Source organism: Dermacentor albipictus, chromosome 6 (assembly GCF_038994185.2).
Source record: "Dermacentor albipictus isolate Rhodes 1998 colony chromosome 6, USDA_Dalb.pri_finalv2, whole genome shotgun sequence".
Lineage (NCBI taxonomy): Eukaryota > Metazoa > Arthropoda > Arachnida > Ixodida > Ixodidae > Dermacentor > Dermacentor albipictus.
In genome coordinates, this window is record NC_091826.1 from 42146285 (window position 1) to 42165434 (window position 19150).

Here is a 19150-nt window from a genome sequence, read left to right on the forward strand (position 1 = left end):
TTTTTTTCTTTCTTTATTCATTCTTGAAAGACTCTACAGTCACCGCCAGACTTAATATGAACCGTCACGATACATACGTAGCAGCACAATTTCAACATACGTGAGTTGTGCGGCCGAACATCAAAACGCACTTTCACTAAGACGCATTAAACTTACATTCTCCGCAACCATGAACTGCACCACAAGTAGAAAACACCCCGCAACCAGAAGCCTTCGACAACGTCCGCGTGAGCAACAAAACTGTGCTTAAGGTGCGTTCAGGTTAGTTGCGTATGACGGAGACTGTATATTGTATATCAGGCCGCAGAACAAGAAGCTAAAGAAGAAACTAAATGTATATAGCCACTATCGCATTCTTGAAACGCAGTTATCGGCCATTCAGTTCTAAAATACGTGAAGCCAAGCGAATGTGCATGAAGCCCTCTTCTGTAGAAGAATCGTCTTTACCCTCTCCGCCAGTGTCTACTGCGTCTAAACTCCGTCTACGGAGTTTAACATGTGAGCACTTGCATAAGGGCTCCGTACTTCTTTTTCTAAAGTCGAGTGGTGCTTTGATCTAAGAAAAGTTCTAGAATGCGGGGTGAAGACTCTCACCACTGCTGTCGGTTTGGCTTTGGCGAGGCTCTTCGCACGCTCGTGACCGACTGCAGAGAGTCATCCAGCCCCGACGCTACCAACAACGCTGACGAGGCGCGCCGACTTCGTCGCTGTCGCTGCTGGTCGAGCTCCGCTTCCTGTCGGCCGCGTCTCTTCGCTCCGGCCACGACTGCGACGGTCGAAGAGGTCGTCTCCTCCGTGCCTTGCTCGCTCCAGGTTGAGCCGCAGGTAGAATTGTCGGTGAGCGGCACCATCTCGGACTCTGCTTTGCGACCGTGACGCATGATGTCCGCGGCCAAGCAGCTTGCCTTCTTCTTGAGCTGCGGGGGAAAAAAATAGCGCAGAACGCCGCTTCTAGATCTCCGATGTAGTGAGCCTTATCTTATGAAGCTGACAATACCACGATTAGTAGGTAGCTGTAAATGCTAGAATAAAACAGACTAGGTTGAAGTAAGGTATACTGCTCATCCATGCTTTCTGCAAGCAAGTAAGCTGTCATAAATGTGAAACTCTGCCCTTGCGTGAGCCCATGGTTCACATTTGGCAGCCAATGCTACTCGTTTCCTAGAGTTCACCTTAAGAAGCCTGAATGCTTTAACGACGTTTATTAAACTTCTAGCGGGACATTGACCTTAGAAAGATAAGACTAGATGGAGGAAGGCTTGTTAGTAGTACGTTTTGTAAATGTCGTGTGTAATGTCAGAATTTCATTGGTTGCTGCTTTTTTATGTCTCAGGATGCTATATTGTGTCTCGCAAATTTCGCGTAGAGTAGCTTAGGCTAGGACTCCTGTCAGACAATCGGTAACGAAATCGGGTGCGTGTTCCAGGGCAGAGAGGAGGAACCAACTCTCCTAAAGTGTTCAACTAATACTTCAGTGAAGATTCTATTCAGTCGGGGTTACGCGAACGGCTGTCAATCGCAGACAGTGTAGGAAGCCTTCTGTGGTTTAATTTTTCTGGTTGGCTAGTGCGACATATACATAAATGTCACAGCAACACACAGATATGGCTTAGATGGCGTATGCTGAGGGACAAACCCCCGACCGCACCTATCACCTGATTTCTCGGTCAGTATAGCTGAATACGGCAGCGTTTCGTTCGAACTCCGTATCACACGATCTTGACCCAAGATCATTCTATCTCGATAACAAGCGCGTCTTACCATTGCGCTGGTTTATTCTCGGCGAGCCTTGTCAGCAGGACGACTGGCAGCACGTGAGCCGTACTAATCCGCCACTTCTTTTCCTTTGTCTTTGCTCCTGTGGCACTAGAACCACCTCGTAGAAGGCCCACTGTGGATGCGAATAATTAAAATTGAGGAATACTATGATTCCTTCGATAAGAAAAGCACGTGTGTTTTTTCCAAGATACTTTTTTTCAGTTCGCCTTAGTTTCCTCAGAAAAAAATAAGTCATTAGGGAACGAGAGACAACGAAAACATTCACTGCTAATGAGGGAGGAGGGGGGAGGGGGGGCGACTTCCTCGCAAGGTGTAGCTTTAGTTCAGGGCCCGAGCAATCACAAAGGGTGTTTTTGTTCTCACTGTAAATTATCCAACCGATTCTTGGCCAGTCACCAGTAGTTGTGAGCCCTATATCTTTTCCGGGGGGGGGGGGGGGGAGGGGAGGGGGACCAGAACAGAGCTCAATACTTTAGTTTTAGTGTGAACGTCTTACGAAAAAGACAGTGGTCAGTATCGTCTGCACATGAAGAATTGAAAGTGTCAGTACTGTTACAGCATTCCCCTGAGACTGTCCCAGAAAACGTGCTCGATGAAGAGTGTGCCAGATGAGTTGCAGGCGTCGCCACTCAATGGTGCCCGACATAAGACCGATGATAAGCTTCAGCGTTATTCAGAGTCCCAAAGAAAAGATTGCATAAATTTAACGTGACACTTATTATGGTCTAGTGCTTTTTTTTTATTGCGATGAGGACTTGCCCTGAAGGCATAATTCTTGATGTGTATATGTGTATTATACGCGTGCTCTGAGGCCTGTGTTGTGTATGAATTGAAGCACTGTATTGTGGAATCTCTTATCATGTATCCAGTGGTCCTAGTTGGGTGTGGCACTGTAGCGGAGGCCAGCTTGTAGTAGAAGACGCGAGCATTCCGATTGTAAGCCTGGACATGTCCAGATTAGTTGGTACGAATCTGCCTCGATCGCTGGCACTGAGCAGAATTGAAACATTATTGCACTGCAGAAGAGTTAAACCTGTGTGTGCGCAGCGTTCATGCCAGAACTAGAAAGGCTATTCGCTTCTCTGGCTCCAGCCGAGCCGACCGAGTGAAGCATGAATGCGCGTCCACTTCGGTTTCGCCGTTTTTCCAACCAAACGCGCAGCGCGTCTCTGGCGAACTTGTGATCTTCCACGGGCGGGCCGCGCGTGGGCGTCGATATCTTCACATCACGACAACGCCAACGCCAACGCCGACGGTGCAGACGCGCCTTGAGCATCCATATATTTACTAGCGCAGTGAAACTGGGACTATACAGGAAACACAATATCCCGCGGTCACGTGGTGTGCTATTATGAAAACTGCCAGTGCAGAACACGAACGGTTACGTGGGCTGTCTTGCTTAGCCAGACAACACAGAGGTTCTGGAATGGGGACACAATGCGAGCAGTTTTTCTTCTTTCTTTTTTTTAGGGGGGGCGGGGGGGGGGGGGGCACGGCCGTACTAAACTGCGTCGGACTCACAGCGCGCTCTTCAGAGTTCAGTTTGATAGTACCGGGGCGTACTTGGAAATCAAACGCCATTCCCCACATTATTAGTATATTCGCTTAATGTGGGTTCCAGTCCAAGTGCATTGGATGCGCAGTAATATTTTGTGCCCATACAACGAGTTTCGCTGGCATCTGGCTGAAACTAAAAGGAAAGGACGTCTGAAAGCGTTAACGAAAGGAAGTTTTATTGTGCACGGTGCTTGCTGCACATAAATTCGAAAAAAATAACACTCTTCTCGGCTTCTCAAATAGTAACATACTACGGTGTATCCTTGCATGTGTATAGACCATTCCACCGGACGAAGGGAAAAGGGTGCGCGACGAGCACTTCCTCCTCTCTGCGTTGTGCGTGCCGGCGCGTCACTGCTTGAATGTGCTGCCGTAGCGTGATGCGGAATGATTTGGAAATGTTTTAGCTCGGTGTCCGGGAAATTTAAGTGATATAAGTTCATGAAAGGTCGTAAAAGAACCACTGTTTGGCCTTTGGATGCAGCGGTAACTGAAATTTCCGAAATTTCCCATGGCTTCGTAAGCATGCGACGCCAATCATCAGCCGCCCTGTGTGCATGTGTTGCGAACGTTTTTTTCGGCGTATCGGTTTTTTACTCGACGAAGGGAAGCGGCATCCGTGAATTCCCAGTGTGAATTGGAAAAATCGTGCTATCTGGTCGCTTGGCGTGCGAACTGAAACATACGAGTGGTTCGTTTACCTTCAAATTAATACAGCCCAGAAATATCTTAACGCCAATTGTCATAAGATGTTTGATTGCGTCGCCGGATTAATACTCGCTCGTTTCAAGTCTAGAAAACTTAAATTCAGTATGCTACGTCTACGTTTGCCTTGTATATGAGGCCGATGGCGTGGATCAACAAAGCAATCACTGCAGTTTGTAAACTAGCATGATAAATATAAGTTTTGTGCTTCTGCGTTGTTTTATTTTCTGTAAAGCAATTATATGCTAGGGAACCACATAAGAAAAAATCCGACGGCTATCTGTGACAGCAAAATTTCCCGGTAGGCGGTTGAATGCGTCATAAAGGACTGGAAGAGCAAGACCGAACAAAAAACGAACAAAAAAGTCTTCTTCCTCTTATTTCGCGAAAATAAAAGCGGAGACAAGCGCGGGCTAACACCGTAATAAGACCTCGCATGAGCATGCCACAGGCTTGGACCATAGGCAATAGAGAACAAACAGATCTATAACCCAGCATCTAACAGTGCTTCAGACGCTCGCGCCGTCCCCCGTCGGTAGCTCGACCACTCGACCAATTGAGTTCACACTCTACGCTATGCTGTTTTTACTACAGGAGACTATATTTAATTCGTAGGCGGAAACCTCGTAGAACAAACGAGGATATCGCGTGATGCACCTACAGATAACAATATGAACGTTTGTCAAAATGAACAGCACGACATATTCCGAAGTAGAATGGTGCGTAGGCGGTTAGGACCGTCATATGTCTCGTGACTGCGAATTCCTGCTAAACCACAGCTTCGATATACAGTTTAGAATGCTACAGTAAGGTCACGTTGGGGAAACGAATTTTCAGAAATACACAACGAATCTCCTAGGCGGATTAGGTGCGAACGCGCCCGCAGAACGTGTTGGGTGGCCCGTCCGGCTCCACGCCAGCGGAAACCTCGGCCACCACTCGCTGTGGTTGCTAGACGGCTATGGTGTTGGGCTGCTAAACACGAGGTCGCGAGATCGAATTCAATCCGTGGTGGCTGCATTTAGATGGGGGTGAAATGCCTAAACACCCGGGTGCTTAGATTTAGGCGCACGGCAAAAAAACCCCAGGTGGCCTCAATTATTAGGCGGTCCCCCACTACGGCGTGCCTCGTAAATCAGTTGTTTTCATGCTTAAAACCCCATTATCTTTGTTTAAAAAGCTCCGGTCATGTCACTTCAATCACGTCAGTACTTTATACAGCACCGTTTACTCAGCAGAAGGCCTGACGTCACGCTAAAGAGACCACGCGAGCGCGAACACCAGCTCCAGAAACTATATTTCCGCCCCCGTATTGCCTGCGCAATATGGCGGCGCCTATGAAAAAAAACGTCCATAGGAATGCAACATTTTTGAGGGAACTGGACACACGAATAGTTCGGTTTACTTACTGAAAATGGTCGCATATACACATCTAGCGGGAAAAGGAGGGGGAGGAGAATTCGCAGAGGTTTGGAGCAAAACATCTTATATACACGAGGGGAAGGAAAAAGTAAAGGAACTTTAGAGAAAAGTAACATTTACTGTAATGATAGAAAAATGAAACATACATTGTTTTTCTACATAACCTCCCTGCACTTCAACGTACTTTGCCAACGTTTCACAATTTTTTTTGATTCCGTCGGAAAAAAAAAGTTTTTTGGTTGCACCTGTAACCAATTTCGCACCGCATCAATCACTTCTGCATCGTTTGCAAATCTTCTTCCTCTGAGCGCTTCCTTTAAAGGTCCAAACATTTGAAAATCGTTTGGAGCCAGGTCTGAACTGCATGGCGGCTGTCCCAGGAATTCGAATTCCAACTCCTTTATTGTTTCGGCCATCTGTTTGGCAGAATGTGGCCGAGCGTTATCTTTCTGCAGGATGACACCTCTTCGCAGTTTTCCATGACGTTTGGATATGAGTTCGCGACACATCACAATAGTTCTCACTACTCACAGTTTCGCCTCTTGAAGTTAAATGAAGGGCTAACACACCTTCCATGTTCTAGAATAGTGCTTGCACAATCTTACCAGCTAATGGTTGACGTTAAGTTAACTTCTGGTAATGATGAGCGTTGCCAAACCATGATCGCAACCTTATCTTCCGGTTCGCGTCGATGTACCCATGTTTCATCTACAGTAACAATTTGCTGTAAAAATCCATCTTCCTCACCACGATAACGAGCCAAATGTTTATGAGAGATGTCCGAACTTTTTGCGTCATGTTGCACTGACATTTCTTTGGGGACCCACCTCTCACACACTTCCAGAAAATTTAGCCTGTCATGTAAGAAGGAATGCACTGAACCACGACTGATATGTGAACTATCGGCGATTTTGTCCACTGTGATTCGTCTCTTTTCCATCACCATACCCTGAATGGCTTTCAAATTGTCCTCAGTCATTGACGTCGATGAACTGCGCCATGTTTCCTCGTCACATAAAGAAGTTCTTCCCTGTTTGAAACGCTCTATCCATTCGTAGACCTTCGCGATAAACAATTGTCATCATACTGCGCTTGCATTCAACGAATAGTTCCCGCAGGCTAAACACCTTCCGCAAACAGAAAGCGAATCGCCGTCCTAATTTCCTCCTCGGTGCAGATCGACAATGGAGCTGCCATGTTCGACAGTCTCCTACTCTCTAACGACAAACGCGGTAATAAGAGTGACACGTTCCATAGAAGTGTTGCAGACGACACTAATTCAGCGCTGGGTACTACCACAGCTACCAAACCCTAGTGCGAGAAATTGCAAAAATCCCTTTACTTTTTCCCTTCCCCTCGTACATAACGCCACTTAGCTTTAATACGAAGCATTCAGTTAGGATCTGATGGCGGTAGCAACGCCCGTAAATCCTTGCTGTTGCACTAAGAATGCCCGCTGTCTCTTCCGTACGATCAATGAAATGCTTGTGCCATTGCTGCAGTATGGCTTCGTTGCCGTTTTCGTCCAGCTGCTCTTCGAGGTTATCAGGCACCTCGAGCCACACTTTCTAATTTGCTGGGCAGGTCGCCCTTTGGGGCTAGTCAAGGGTTGGCGACGAAGCATACTTGGTGACCGGTATTACTAGTTGTATAAACAGCCCAAGTTCTTCTTCACAAAAGAGGAGCTGCATCGAGTGCTTGGGTCCGCGAGCTGCTGAGTGCCCCATTACGATAATTTGTTACAAACGGTTGGTACATAAACTGTAATGGCTAAGCATGGCTTTGCGATAGTGCGAATGAAGCCACTAAAGGAGGCATTTTCACGTAGGGTTATTTCTCTTCAGCGACAACAATAGCACAACTTTTCTCTATAATATTTTTCAAGCTAGTTGTCTCAGCTGCGGATAATTTTCTGTGCTGAAAGGCACTGAGACAGTATTCAGGAGGAAGCGACGAACCTTTTTTTCAAATTCACTCTGCCCTGCAAGCCCACGCAATTTTCATCGATCTTGCCAAGCTTTTCGATCGTGCCTGACATTGCAAGTCAGTTAAAAGCTGAAAATAGATATTCATCGCAAAATAATTACGTGGATTGAAGCCTATCTTTCTAACAGAATTCAGTATGTTTCAAAATACAATGTTGATTCTAGCCATCTTAGGTTTTTATCAGGCATCTCAGATCGATCGGTTTTCGGAACTTTGTTGTTGCGCATTTGTGTCAATGATATCTGTTTGTCTGTAGATACAGGGGTTTCACTGAGGTTACTCGCCGATGACTGCGTGATGTACACCACTGTGCTCAGTGCCAAAGACTAGCAAAGGTTTAACTATTTGTTGCAAAAACGTGCTGACTGGCATTTGGCATGGGACATGACGAAGATCGTCAAGAAATCAAAGTTCCTCAAGGTAACCCACAAAAAAAGCGTCTTTCTTGTTTAGTGGCAGAATATCTGGCATTAATACAACGCAAGTGCGGTAACTCAAATATTTGAATGTCCCAACTACACAGAATCTAAAATGGACCGAACACAATCAGACTACATGCACCCAGGCTTCCAAACAATTAGCATTCCTTCGCCGGAAAATAAGACTGACACCATTACAGCTAAACGTAACAGCTGAAAAAACTTTAGTAAGGTCTATTCTTGAGTACGCAATATTAGTGTAATATGCGATCCTAACCAAGCTAGCTTATCTAAAGACTCGAAGAAGTACAAAATAAATCAATAACCTTTATATGTAATCAGTACTCCGGCCACGTCACTGTAACTGCTCTAAATGCCAAGGCTTGGATCCCGGTTTTGCACCTTCGGTGGGATATCGTTGCAAATGAGCCTTTTCCCCCCATTTTTTTACTTCATAACGGAAGCTTAGAATCTGGTTAGCTTAAATCACCCCGCCGGCATTCTAGCATAAACAATCGCGATAAGTGCATTAGACCCTTTGTAGCACGGTGTAACACTTTTAATATTTTTTTTCTTTCCAAAAGCAATAGAATTGTGGAATAGACTCCGAAATCCTATTGCGAGTTCACATAATGCTGTTCTATTTGTCCGTGAACTTGAAATATTTCTCCAATCACGGCTTGATCGATAATGTAGGATTCATAGTGTGCTTGACTTAATTCCTACTGTATAAGCTGTTCGCCTTTTTAGCATATCCTATTTTGCCTCCGATTCTTTAAAACCTCTACTCTGTATTTCTTTTATTGCGACAATTATGTGGATGCTCCATGCGGATTTCTGCCGTCGCCGTCACTGTCAGGTTCTGTATGAGGGAAAGAGTGTGAGGGTGAGCCGGCGAACGTGGTTCGATCTCGCGTTCGCGAGCAAGGAACGCGGCGCGGATGCGTGCCCCCTCCTGTGGAGCATAGAGAAAGAACACACTCCGGAGACCCTGGTTCGATTCCCACCCAGCCCATCTTGCAAGTTGTTTTTTATTCATGAAGTGCCTGCTGGGATTTATCGCTCACGGCCAACGCCGCCGACACCGACGACACCGCCTTTTCTGCGACACGAGCTCCTTAACGCTGTCGCGTTAAAGCTTTATGTGTGGAGCGCGGAACAGGGGATTGAGGCGAGGGAGGAGGGGCGTTGTTCGTCGGCCGCTGCTACAGTGACTCGATGTCCTTGCGCTCCGCTCCGTAGAGAGTGGAGACAAACCGTGGCGTCTGCTATATGGCGTTCGCAACACGAACTCGCGGACGCCGTAGTAGACGCCTTTGGCGGACGTCGTAGGGACTCGTTGCCGGTGCCCGTGCGTCTAGAAAGCAGCCTTCGACGCGGCTGAAGTGCGCACCCTCGCGGGCCTCATCTTCAAAGCGATCTGTGCTGTTTGCAGAGACTGCGTACCCGGTAGCTTCGTATGCGCTGTGCTTTCGACGTTTCGTACGCGTTGAAGCGACACATGCATGGAGGTCAATTGGCTCGCGGCTGCTGCCGCGATTCCTAGCTCCAGCGTTTTCCCGGAAGGTTTCCACAGTCATCGAGCGAGATGTGTTCATGTTTACCGGTGCACGCGTGACACCGTGCTGCTTAATTCAGTTAAGACACGTTAACGGACTAGTTGGTTTGAATCCATGATGGAACGTCTAAGCGCGAGTGAACAAGGACGTAGAAAGAAGCAGACACACAGAAACAGCGCTGTCTCCCTGTGTCTGTTTCTTTTTACGCCCTCAATGAGTCACGCTTACCCATTCTGTCATTGGTAATTCAGTTATTAAGCGAATATTTGCGAGTTTACACGTCCGATAAAACTACTATTCTTACTTCATACAGCTATCTACTAATTAGCTATCGCAATCGGTGCTTCGCCTTTCGAACGGAACAGTGATTTTTATTTTTATTGTTGCAGTGTGCTGACACATGCATTTGTACAAACTTCCTCTATCTCCAGTACATGCATCTTTTACGAAACATCGTGCCAGCATACAAATAAACACGGACGAGCAGAGAGAGACAACAAGAGTGCCGGACTTGAACCAAATTTTACTCGATGGAAGCAGGGCGTTAGTTTACACAGGCAAGCACTGACATTGCCCCTGAGTATACTCAAAGCTATTTCTCGAACCAGGCCAGATGTGCAAAAGAAGCACGTGAGTGATGTGAAACGTTGCCTGCATTTGGGTTGCCTGCCGTGTATACTTGTGGCCTTGTCAGAGAAATATCTTCGAGCCTTCGGGTGTAACATAAGCGCCTCCCTGTGTACGCAAAACGCGGTTTCCATGGAATAAAATTCAGCTGAAATCCGTAGTTCTTGTGTTCGTGCTTATTTGTGCGCTGGAACGATGTTTCGTAATGCTGTTCACGAGAAACTATAGCCCATCTGTCTACGAAAAGGTATATATGCACCCGTTTTCCTGTATGGGCGTCCAAAGTCTTATGATCTAAATAACATAAAAGTAAATGACAGATTACCGAGGTCTGTTTTAAGCCTAATTATCACAACAATTTCTGAATTGCTTCTCGTGCTGTTTTGTCCATTTGCGATAAACTGATTTCATCGCGCATCTAAACAAGCTAATATCAGTATTTGTAAAAAAGTTGGTAGGATGTTATAAGTTTACGAGCAAAGATTTCTTAATGGTATTTATTTATTTAGTTACACTGCCAGATAATGGGAGGTTCTGCGTCAGTTATTGCCGCTGACATTCGTAAGTGAGGGTGTCACTTTTGCTTATTAATTTGTGGACATTACGCACTAAGATTACTTGAGAGCGCTTTTAAAACGAGGTGTCGTTCAATAAAAAGAGACAGCAGACTTCAGCATCCTCTGATCACGCCGCTCATTTACCATTAACGTAGCTTTCTCCCATAGTAAGAAACAGCCGTCTTCGATGCCGCCGTGTAATTTCAGTACAGAGAGAAAATAAATCAGTGGTTACTCGGCACACTCTACTTACTTTGCCTGCATGTTTGTTTGCTGACAAAACCTCTACGTTTGATTTTAATTAGCATATATTCAATGCCGCCACAGAGTACCGTAACAAATTGCATAGTATCTGACTGTGTTCGTTGATCGTTCAAAACACTTTACTTTCTCGTCCCGCCTCCATAGGTGAACACGCTTATTGTTTTCGTGAAATGGAATACAGGAGTACGTCGTTTAAGTCTGTAATTGTGACTATTTTGTCATTGTGACTATTTTATTAGGTATATATTTTACTACTGTGTTTAGGCCCCTATACAGCCACATTACATTGTTATAGGCAACAACGATGCCATTTGTCATTAATTGCATCGATAAGGGCATTACAACATCCTTGGCGCTCTTTGGTCAGGATTGACCTTTGTGCCATCAAATACCAGATATCATCCTCCAGTCTGTGAGCAATGGAAACAAATGTACAGAAACCATGTTCAATGATTGTAAAGGTAAGCGGATAGGCGAAAGCTTCAAGAAAGCAATTCACTTTGCTAAAGTAATTTTAAGCTTAGTCGCATATATGTATTTGTTATCGTGAGCGTATTCAGGTCACCCAGAGTTTTCTTTTTTTCACTGCATATTGCTGAAAGGTCATTCTAGGAAATTATTCAGAAGTGTAGCGTGACCCTCTGAGATTTTTCTTGTGAAAAGTCACGACTATTTGCTCCCTTTCTCATGGTCATTTGCCAGTGCATTACTGCTGAAGAAAATACATTGTCACGTGGCGTGCTTCGAAAGTTCGCTGAAATACGTGAAACAAATAAATGAATACAAAGGTACTTCTGGAGTGTCGACCGGCGCAAGTTCGCCTGGTGAAGCTACAAACGGAGGACTTCAGAATGTAGTGGTGTTCTATGCAAACTACTGTCGGAAAAAAAGTACTTGAAACTCTCCCCTTTAAAAAAGAATCTGCCAAATCGACATTTTCTTTAGTGCCAATCTTATTGTGGAGTTGTTAAGATTATTTACCTCTCTTTAATACCCTAGAACTGTACATTGCTTTAAGTATTCTCGTGCGCCGATACATGGTACCTATTTTCGGGAAATATATATGACACTCATGCCAAATATCATTCTTTCTCCAATTTCAGCCCTAATCCTCGTCATGAAGTGGTCCATGTAAGATAAGACACAACACGCATTAGGGAGGCTTGAATGTTGTCCACCAAGGTATGGCGTTGTGTCACTTTGATTCTGTTTTAGGCAAGATCGTTTCTGAATTTTGGCCCTGCTCCTCGTTAGGCATTGTTCCCTACCGCCACTTCACCGCATAGCGCAATGAACGTCGCGCTTCAGACAGTCAGCACGTGCTGAGTGGTACTGTACCGCGAATTTCCTGAGCCCGTGAGGGCTCGACTCTATTGGCCAGACAAAATACCACAAATATCCTCTTTGGTGATTGTCTTCCTGCGATACCTCTCAAAGGTATCGCGATTATACCGGTGTGGAACATAGTAGTTCGAGGGGAAAAAAAGGGTCTCCAATCTACGCTGTGTAGGTGGTCGGACAGCGAAGCTGTAAATGACAACTTGGACGATTGCCGATTACGACGTAGGTTGAAATTATTCACGTGGCGACTTCCATATGTGATTTACCTAACTATTACGCTGAGATGTTTCGAGAGACTCCTACTTGGCTTGTGCCACTACTTCGCGCGCCTACGAAAAGAGTGGACCAGAGAGACGAGAAATTCGCCGTGCCTCGTATTTACGCTGCTATTCAGGAGTCCTCACTATACGCGGTATTTCCACAGCACTGTCACATCACAAATCAGTTAGGCGTTTTTTATACGTGCGAAACTTTGGTTACGTCACTCCCTTCTTCGTACGCTGCAGTCAAGCTGCCGTCGCCGTGGCAGCTTGCGCAAACGCACTCTTTGTCGGGAAACGTATGCGGCGAGCGCTACGTACTTCGCGTTACATGTAGGCGCACCTTATCGTCGATGATGCGATTCGGATGCTTGCTCTGACCTCGTCCTCAAGATGTATCAAAGTGGTTTGCGAGGGTCCAATGATTCACGAAAGGAGTTCCAGCGTTGTTCCCGCAATATGTCCAAACGGCGCTGGATTTGCTTCTGCGCTCCATGTGCCATTTTCGGGTCACAAACTGCCCTCGTGCGCCTGTATCTACTTTCAGCTGGTCGTTCAAGTGCGGTTAGCCACTCCAGCCCTGCGTCAAATTGGGAACCGTTCGCTGTCAACGTTAAGAGCTTCCTCATGAAGCCTTCCTCATTGCCTCTGTGATGGTATCCTCCAGGCTACGGCCAAGGTCACCTTTCTATAACCGCGCGGTTGCTTGATACTTCTATCACCGCAATGTTGCCGCCTGAAACTGAGTACAGATGCAAGGGCGACAATTCCCTTCAGCAACCCACAGTGTGCCCTAAGCATAGGCTCTTTGACCAGTGATATCGTCGATTTCATTAATTACAATGCTCAAAACCTGCCATCTACGACCGAGAGGCGCGCCCTTTAATGCGTTGCCGGCATGGAAGCGCCGTTATGAAGGCCACATTTTGTTAAATCAGTTCGTTTTGTTTACCAGTTCAAGCCTGTTCGTGACCTCCATGATCGCGCCGGCACAATCTAGCAAGTTAGGAGGGAGGCGAGGGGAGGAGAATGTAGGTCTCGGTTTGTCGGTGGCGCTTTCGCAGCTTGTGGTGCCACCTGCTCGTAGGGATGAAAGCTTTCGATATTGCATCTACAAGTTGCGACGCCGAGGGTGCGCTGCCATCACGATTAGTTTTTGCTTCGCAGCCGCGAACTGCATCGTAGTCGCCGCCAGAGTGCCAGCAATTTTTTTTCGGCATCTACAGTGAATTTGACCACTCTTCGGGCCTAACGGTTGGGATGAATTTCGCGGAACTAACTTCGCACAACTTTTTCACGTCGGGACAGGGTGAACAAATTTTCATTCTGGTTCTCTTTCTGCACGATTCCTTTACGCGTTCGACTTCTTAGCAATGGATCAATACCGATGCGGTGCAGCTCGATTTTGCTTGCGGTATCACAAAACAAGGAATACTTCTTATTTGGAGCATTGTTTCAAACACCTGTGACTGGAAACATGCATGCCCCACCTACTTGAAAACGGCCCAAGGTACATGGGTACTGAAATGTAGCTCCAGGTATGCCATATTCGAACTTATAAACTAAAAGGTAGGAATACACGGAGTGCCATCGGCATGTTTTATAAATTGCTATCGAACACCATTTCATGTTAAGTGAAAATTATCTGAAAACAAATTTTGTTTATATCTCGAATAAAGAGAAACAACGTTATCAGTGCTTGTACGTTACATGTTACAGATAGTTTTTTGTATGCTGTGCGTAAATTATTTCAGAACTGTGTAATTCCTCAAAAATATTTCAGTGATTGCAACAAATGATGTTGTAAACAATGGTTACAATTATGGCGGGATAATGATTATGATTGGAGTATGCTTCAACCCGCATGCATAACAGTAGGTCAAAGCCCAAGATTGTTTCTAGTCCTTTAAGTTTGGTAGCGCAGACAAACAGAAGCTGCACAGCACTTGTTTAGCTGAAACGTCAGCGCGCATTCAATAAATATGTTTTTTTAATGAAACCAACCTTTTTTTGAAATTCGGCTCGCGCAGCATGTAGCAGTGCTTTCCGTGCAAACGAGGAGACCCTTACTGAAGAAATAAGCCCACTTATCACAGAACATCACACACGTTTTGGCAAAAACGACGGAAGGATAGATTTCGGTCCTTTATCAAACGACTAAAATAACCAAAATTTGCAGGAAATATGCATCTGCACTATAAGCGTAATACACAGCGGCACAGACACAAAAAAATGAAATGCAGACAAAAGTTCGAGCCGGCAATCGCATTCCCGAGAGCTTTAGCCACGCCCAGTGCTCTGCAGAGCAAGAGGTCCCGGGTTCAATTCCGTACCGCGTCACCTGCATTCCTATGTGGTAGGGGGTATGAAAGAATTATCTTCACCTTGAGTCGGGTTCACATTAAGCAAATAGGGTGGTCAAATCTGTTCTCTACACCTCTGCTATCAGGTCACAACCTCGTAAGGTTGTGGTTTGGCACGTAAAGCCGCAGACTGTAATTAACAACCACTTGTCTCGGTGGCGTCCTGAATTCAACAATAGTTACTGCAGAAACCCTATCTACCTTCGTAAAACATTTACATGCTCCAATTAATTAAAGAAAGATATTTGCTTGGCGCGCATTTATTGGACCTAATTTCATTTTTACCAAAGTATATTCGTGGAGGAGGCTGCAAGATTTGCTAACGCCATGTGACCCAAGTTCTACACATTCACAGTGTCACGAATCGATACACAAGATACCGTCGACCAGAGAACGCTTACTTTAAATATTCTAGTTAACAATTCAACTGGATCGAAAAATTAGACCAGTATTATGCATTCCCTTTGCAGTGGATGATTGACTCAACCCAACAACAATAGTTATTGGTCGCTTGAAGAACTGACTCGCCACTCCGGCCCTGGGAAAGGTGATGTCCCACGAAGCTGTTGCATAAGCACCACTTCAACTGCTAAAGGGGGTATGCAATGCTTTATTGTTGGTTGGGATGCTTGTTTCGAGCTTGGTCTTTATTTAAACGTTGGCTGTTCTGTGTGTGTTGTGTGGGTGATTTCATTGAATATATGCACTGTTCGTTTCACTATGCGGATTGCTTGTAGCCTCTGCGTTACGATGGGGATATGCGCAGTGGCTCATATCCCCTAAGGAAGCAGAAATGCGTTGGTTCATCCCCGCCTTAATGCAGAGGTTAGAAGCAATCACCAAAGTGAAACGAGCAATGCATACATTCAATGAAACCACCCACACAGCGCACGGAACAGCCTACCTTTAAATAAAGAACAAGCTCAAAACAAGCATCCCCACCATCAGTAAAGCATTACATACCCCCTTCAGCAGTTGCTCCTCTGTAACTCCTCAGTACGGTGGGCCTTATAATTTGTACAGTGGTTTCGTCACTCAAAACACTAGAATTGTTTTTCTAATTATCTTTGATAAATTATATATACTAAAAAAACTGTAAAACAATGTCTCACTGGAAACATTAGCATGCCTGCCGTCTTTCTTTCTAATGTTCAAGCACTCCGACTGCGTGAGATATTTTTCAGCTAGCTGAATAATATATTATTAATGATTTATGCTAAATACTTAATGCTGAATATTATTAAGCTAACTCATTATGAAAAGTCAGCAGTGATTACCAACGAGAAATGATGTCGCAGTATAAAATGTTCCTTACATTCCTTTTTCTTTTTTTGTCAATGTTCGTCTCATGCCAACATAACGAGGCACAGCAAGGCGATGCTGAGTCTTCCAAACACTTTTTGGAGAAGCACTTTACTGTTTGCGCTTTCGTGATGTCCGCTCTATAGCTTGCACGCCACTTCGTTCAGTTGCAACCACCCCGAGGCGGAAAGGTGAATATTGAAAGAGGGAATCTTAGATGTATTGATATAAGAGATGTTAGGAGAGGTTAACCAGAGGAACTGTCCAATTTGCTGGTCTGCACTTGGGGGTGGTGTAAGGGCCAAGACGATGAAGCGAAAAATATATAAAAAATGATGCAATGTAGATTGACAAAGTATGAGGCAGTGAATAGAAGTGTGACAGACGCCCCTTTAAATGTTGAGTCTATAAGGTTCCTGGTGAAAAGCGCAAAGAGTGCGGTTCGTAACAAGCGCAGCTGATCCTTGTCTCACCAAGGGTTTGTATCTCACAAGGACGTTTGCAAGTTTATTTTTTTTAGGCATACAATGTGCTAAACTCCAGAGTTGGATTACAGAAAACCCAATAGAGGCAGGAAGAAAGTGCTTGTATGGTGAGGGAATGACGGAAAATTTTTGTCGGATCACATTTTTCTGAAACTAGAAGCGGGCGTGAAATATCAACTTACGCTTTCTAAACAGCGAATAATTAATAACTGTTAAAAAAATCGTAATAGGACAGTCTAAGGCTGTCATTCGGGACGCGACGAAACCTGCCGTATTATTGCTTATTAGAAAACATTTGTCATAAAAGTTGATTATATAAAGAACAACGTAAACGTTAGTATTAGTCAATCAGTATGTTCTGTCCAATAGCATGGTTAGGTTTTTTCTTTCGTATACTGTATTTGGTTTGCGAATATGAATGTTCCAGAAACGTCAAGGTGAAATAATCTTACCGCACTTGCAAGCGTTCGTGTTCAAACCTTAGAGAGCGGAAGACAAGAAGATAGCCAAAGCAAGTCGCATTTTAGCCTTGTGGTTATTCACTAATTCACAATCTCTGCAATATTAGCCAAGGAATGCTGACGTCAGATACACCTCCTACATATTAGGTGCGAGGAAACCGTACCACCTGTTCTTCTGACTAGGTGTTGCAGATCTGAAAAAAAAAAAGATAAAAAATGTCAAATATTAGTTTCGTAAGGAGCTGCGTAACATGTTGCGGATTTTGTATGATGTATCAAAATATGCTGATAGAAAGGCTAACAGTATAAGTAAGAATTTACCGTAGCAGGTGTAGCAGAGTGTTCGAACGTTCTTAGGACACAACAAAATGAAAACATATCCGTTAAGGCGCAGAGTAACGCTTTCTCAGACTTGGTAAGCGCTTGTGAGTGCTTAGGCAGTTAAATATGTAGACATTGCTTAAAAAAAGAAGACAGTCTGTTTCTCTAGATAAAGAAATATGATAAACCTAGCACCGCACGTGGCAAAATGCTCTTAGACCATGAATTAAAGAAACACTGCGCTTGCAAAGGAACTCGCAACCGAAGCAAATTACAGTGATAGTTAATGCTATATATTTGTATGCGTCTCTCTCATAAGCGTCCGCTGCCCCTAGCGTATTTTACGTCGTAGTTAGTCAAGCAGGACAGGCTGAGTTATTTTATTGTCCTCTCTCCTGTCTCAGTACACTTTAGCGCATAGAGTGACTGCCGTAAGCGTTAACAGGTTTGCCATAAACTTAACGACTATTGATGTAGAAAGAACAAAAAAAAAGAACCATACTGTCAAACACGACTTCTCGAAGCCAACCGTCGTAGTGACATCGCCACGCGAAGACGAAGCATGCAGTGTGGTTAGTCTCAAGCCCAAGCACTGAAGCCGACATCCATCACCTGCTGTGGGTTTGCCCTGCATTGAGACCGACGAGGCTCCGGCACCTCGCAGCAGCGGGACTTTCGCCGCATAATCCGAGCGATTACACTGCGTCGACGCAGGGACCGCATTAGACAGTTTTAGTTACACGTACGTAAAGGCGTTGCGTACGTAGAGCTTCTACGTGTCGGCAGTGCGCATGCGTAGAACGTAGCGGCCACGCGCTGGTCTCACGGACGTATACGTGAGATTAGACAGTTTTAGTTTCACGTGCGTAGAGGCTTTGCGTACGTAGTACTTCTACGTTTGAGCAGTGGGCATGCGTAGAACGTAGCGGGCGCGCGGGCGTCTCACGGACGTACGTGAGATTCAATACTTTGCGTGCGTTTCTGGCGCACGTAGACAGCTTCGCGCGGGAGTTCCGCAAGATCACGAACAAGCGATAGCGGGCCGCGCACGCGCAGACGGCTCGCATCGAAACACGGCGACGGGATTGAATTGCCTGCCGTCGTGTTCACATTTCCCGATAGATGGAGCTACGGAGTCCCTCTTGGCGTGCGTCGCGTGCGTGTAGCTAAAAGCGTTTCGGATGGCGTGCACGTAAGGCACGTAGGCTTTTCCCGTTTGCGTGCGTGAAGCCTCTACGTACGTGTAACTAAACCTGTCTATTATCGATCCATCTTGGACTTCATTAGATCCGCAAGTCTCTTTGATTCATTTAATCAACCTTATTCGCCCGCATTCTATACACCTGTATGCCCCGGGGCATTTACCATCGCATCTTAAAAAAGAAGCACTATTCCTAGATTATATTTAGATTGTGCAAGCAGCATGCGGTCAAGTTAGTCTTTTTTTTCTTTTTCTTTTCTTTTTTGGAGTGTCGTGCCACCGTGATTTTACGTTTCGCGCATAGATGCATGGCGTGCACAAGCACAACACGCGAAAGCACCAAAGCGCGGTCACGGTCTTGCGCGCCATTTCTCATGGCCCCGACCGTCACTGCGGTGAAGCGTGACGGCGGCTAGAGCGGCGAGATTTGTGTTTTCCTCGATGAAGTCGCGTGCTCTTGTGGAATCGTCCTGCGCCCGTGCTATGGTATAAAGGTTATAAACAGGGCTAGGGTGCCTCAGGAAGGCGCTGGCCAACGTTT

The 19150-nt window shown here is 45.4% G+C and overlaps 2 protein-coding genes across 6 annotated transcripts in view; both read left to right on the forward strand.

Moving 5' to 3' along the window:
- LOC135920722 (adhesion G protein-coupled receptor E1-like) overlaps positions 1-19150 on the forward strand; it is a 506714-nt gene that overhangs the window by 449168 nt on the left and 38396 nt on the right. Inside the window, exons 21-22 of the mRNA XM_070540398.1 lie at positions 11979-12057; positions 15310-15386. The gene's annotated coding sequence lies outside the window, so the exon portion shown is untranslated. The remainder of the gene's footprint in view (positions 1-11978; positions 12058-15309; positions 15387-19150) is intronic.
- The window catches only part of LOC135920761 (uncharacterized), a 172026-nt gene that overhangs the window by 88607 nt on the left and 64269 nt on the right, over positions 1-19150 (forward strand). The window lies entirely within an intron of this gene.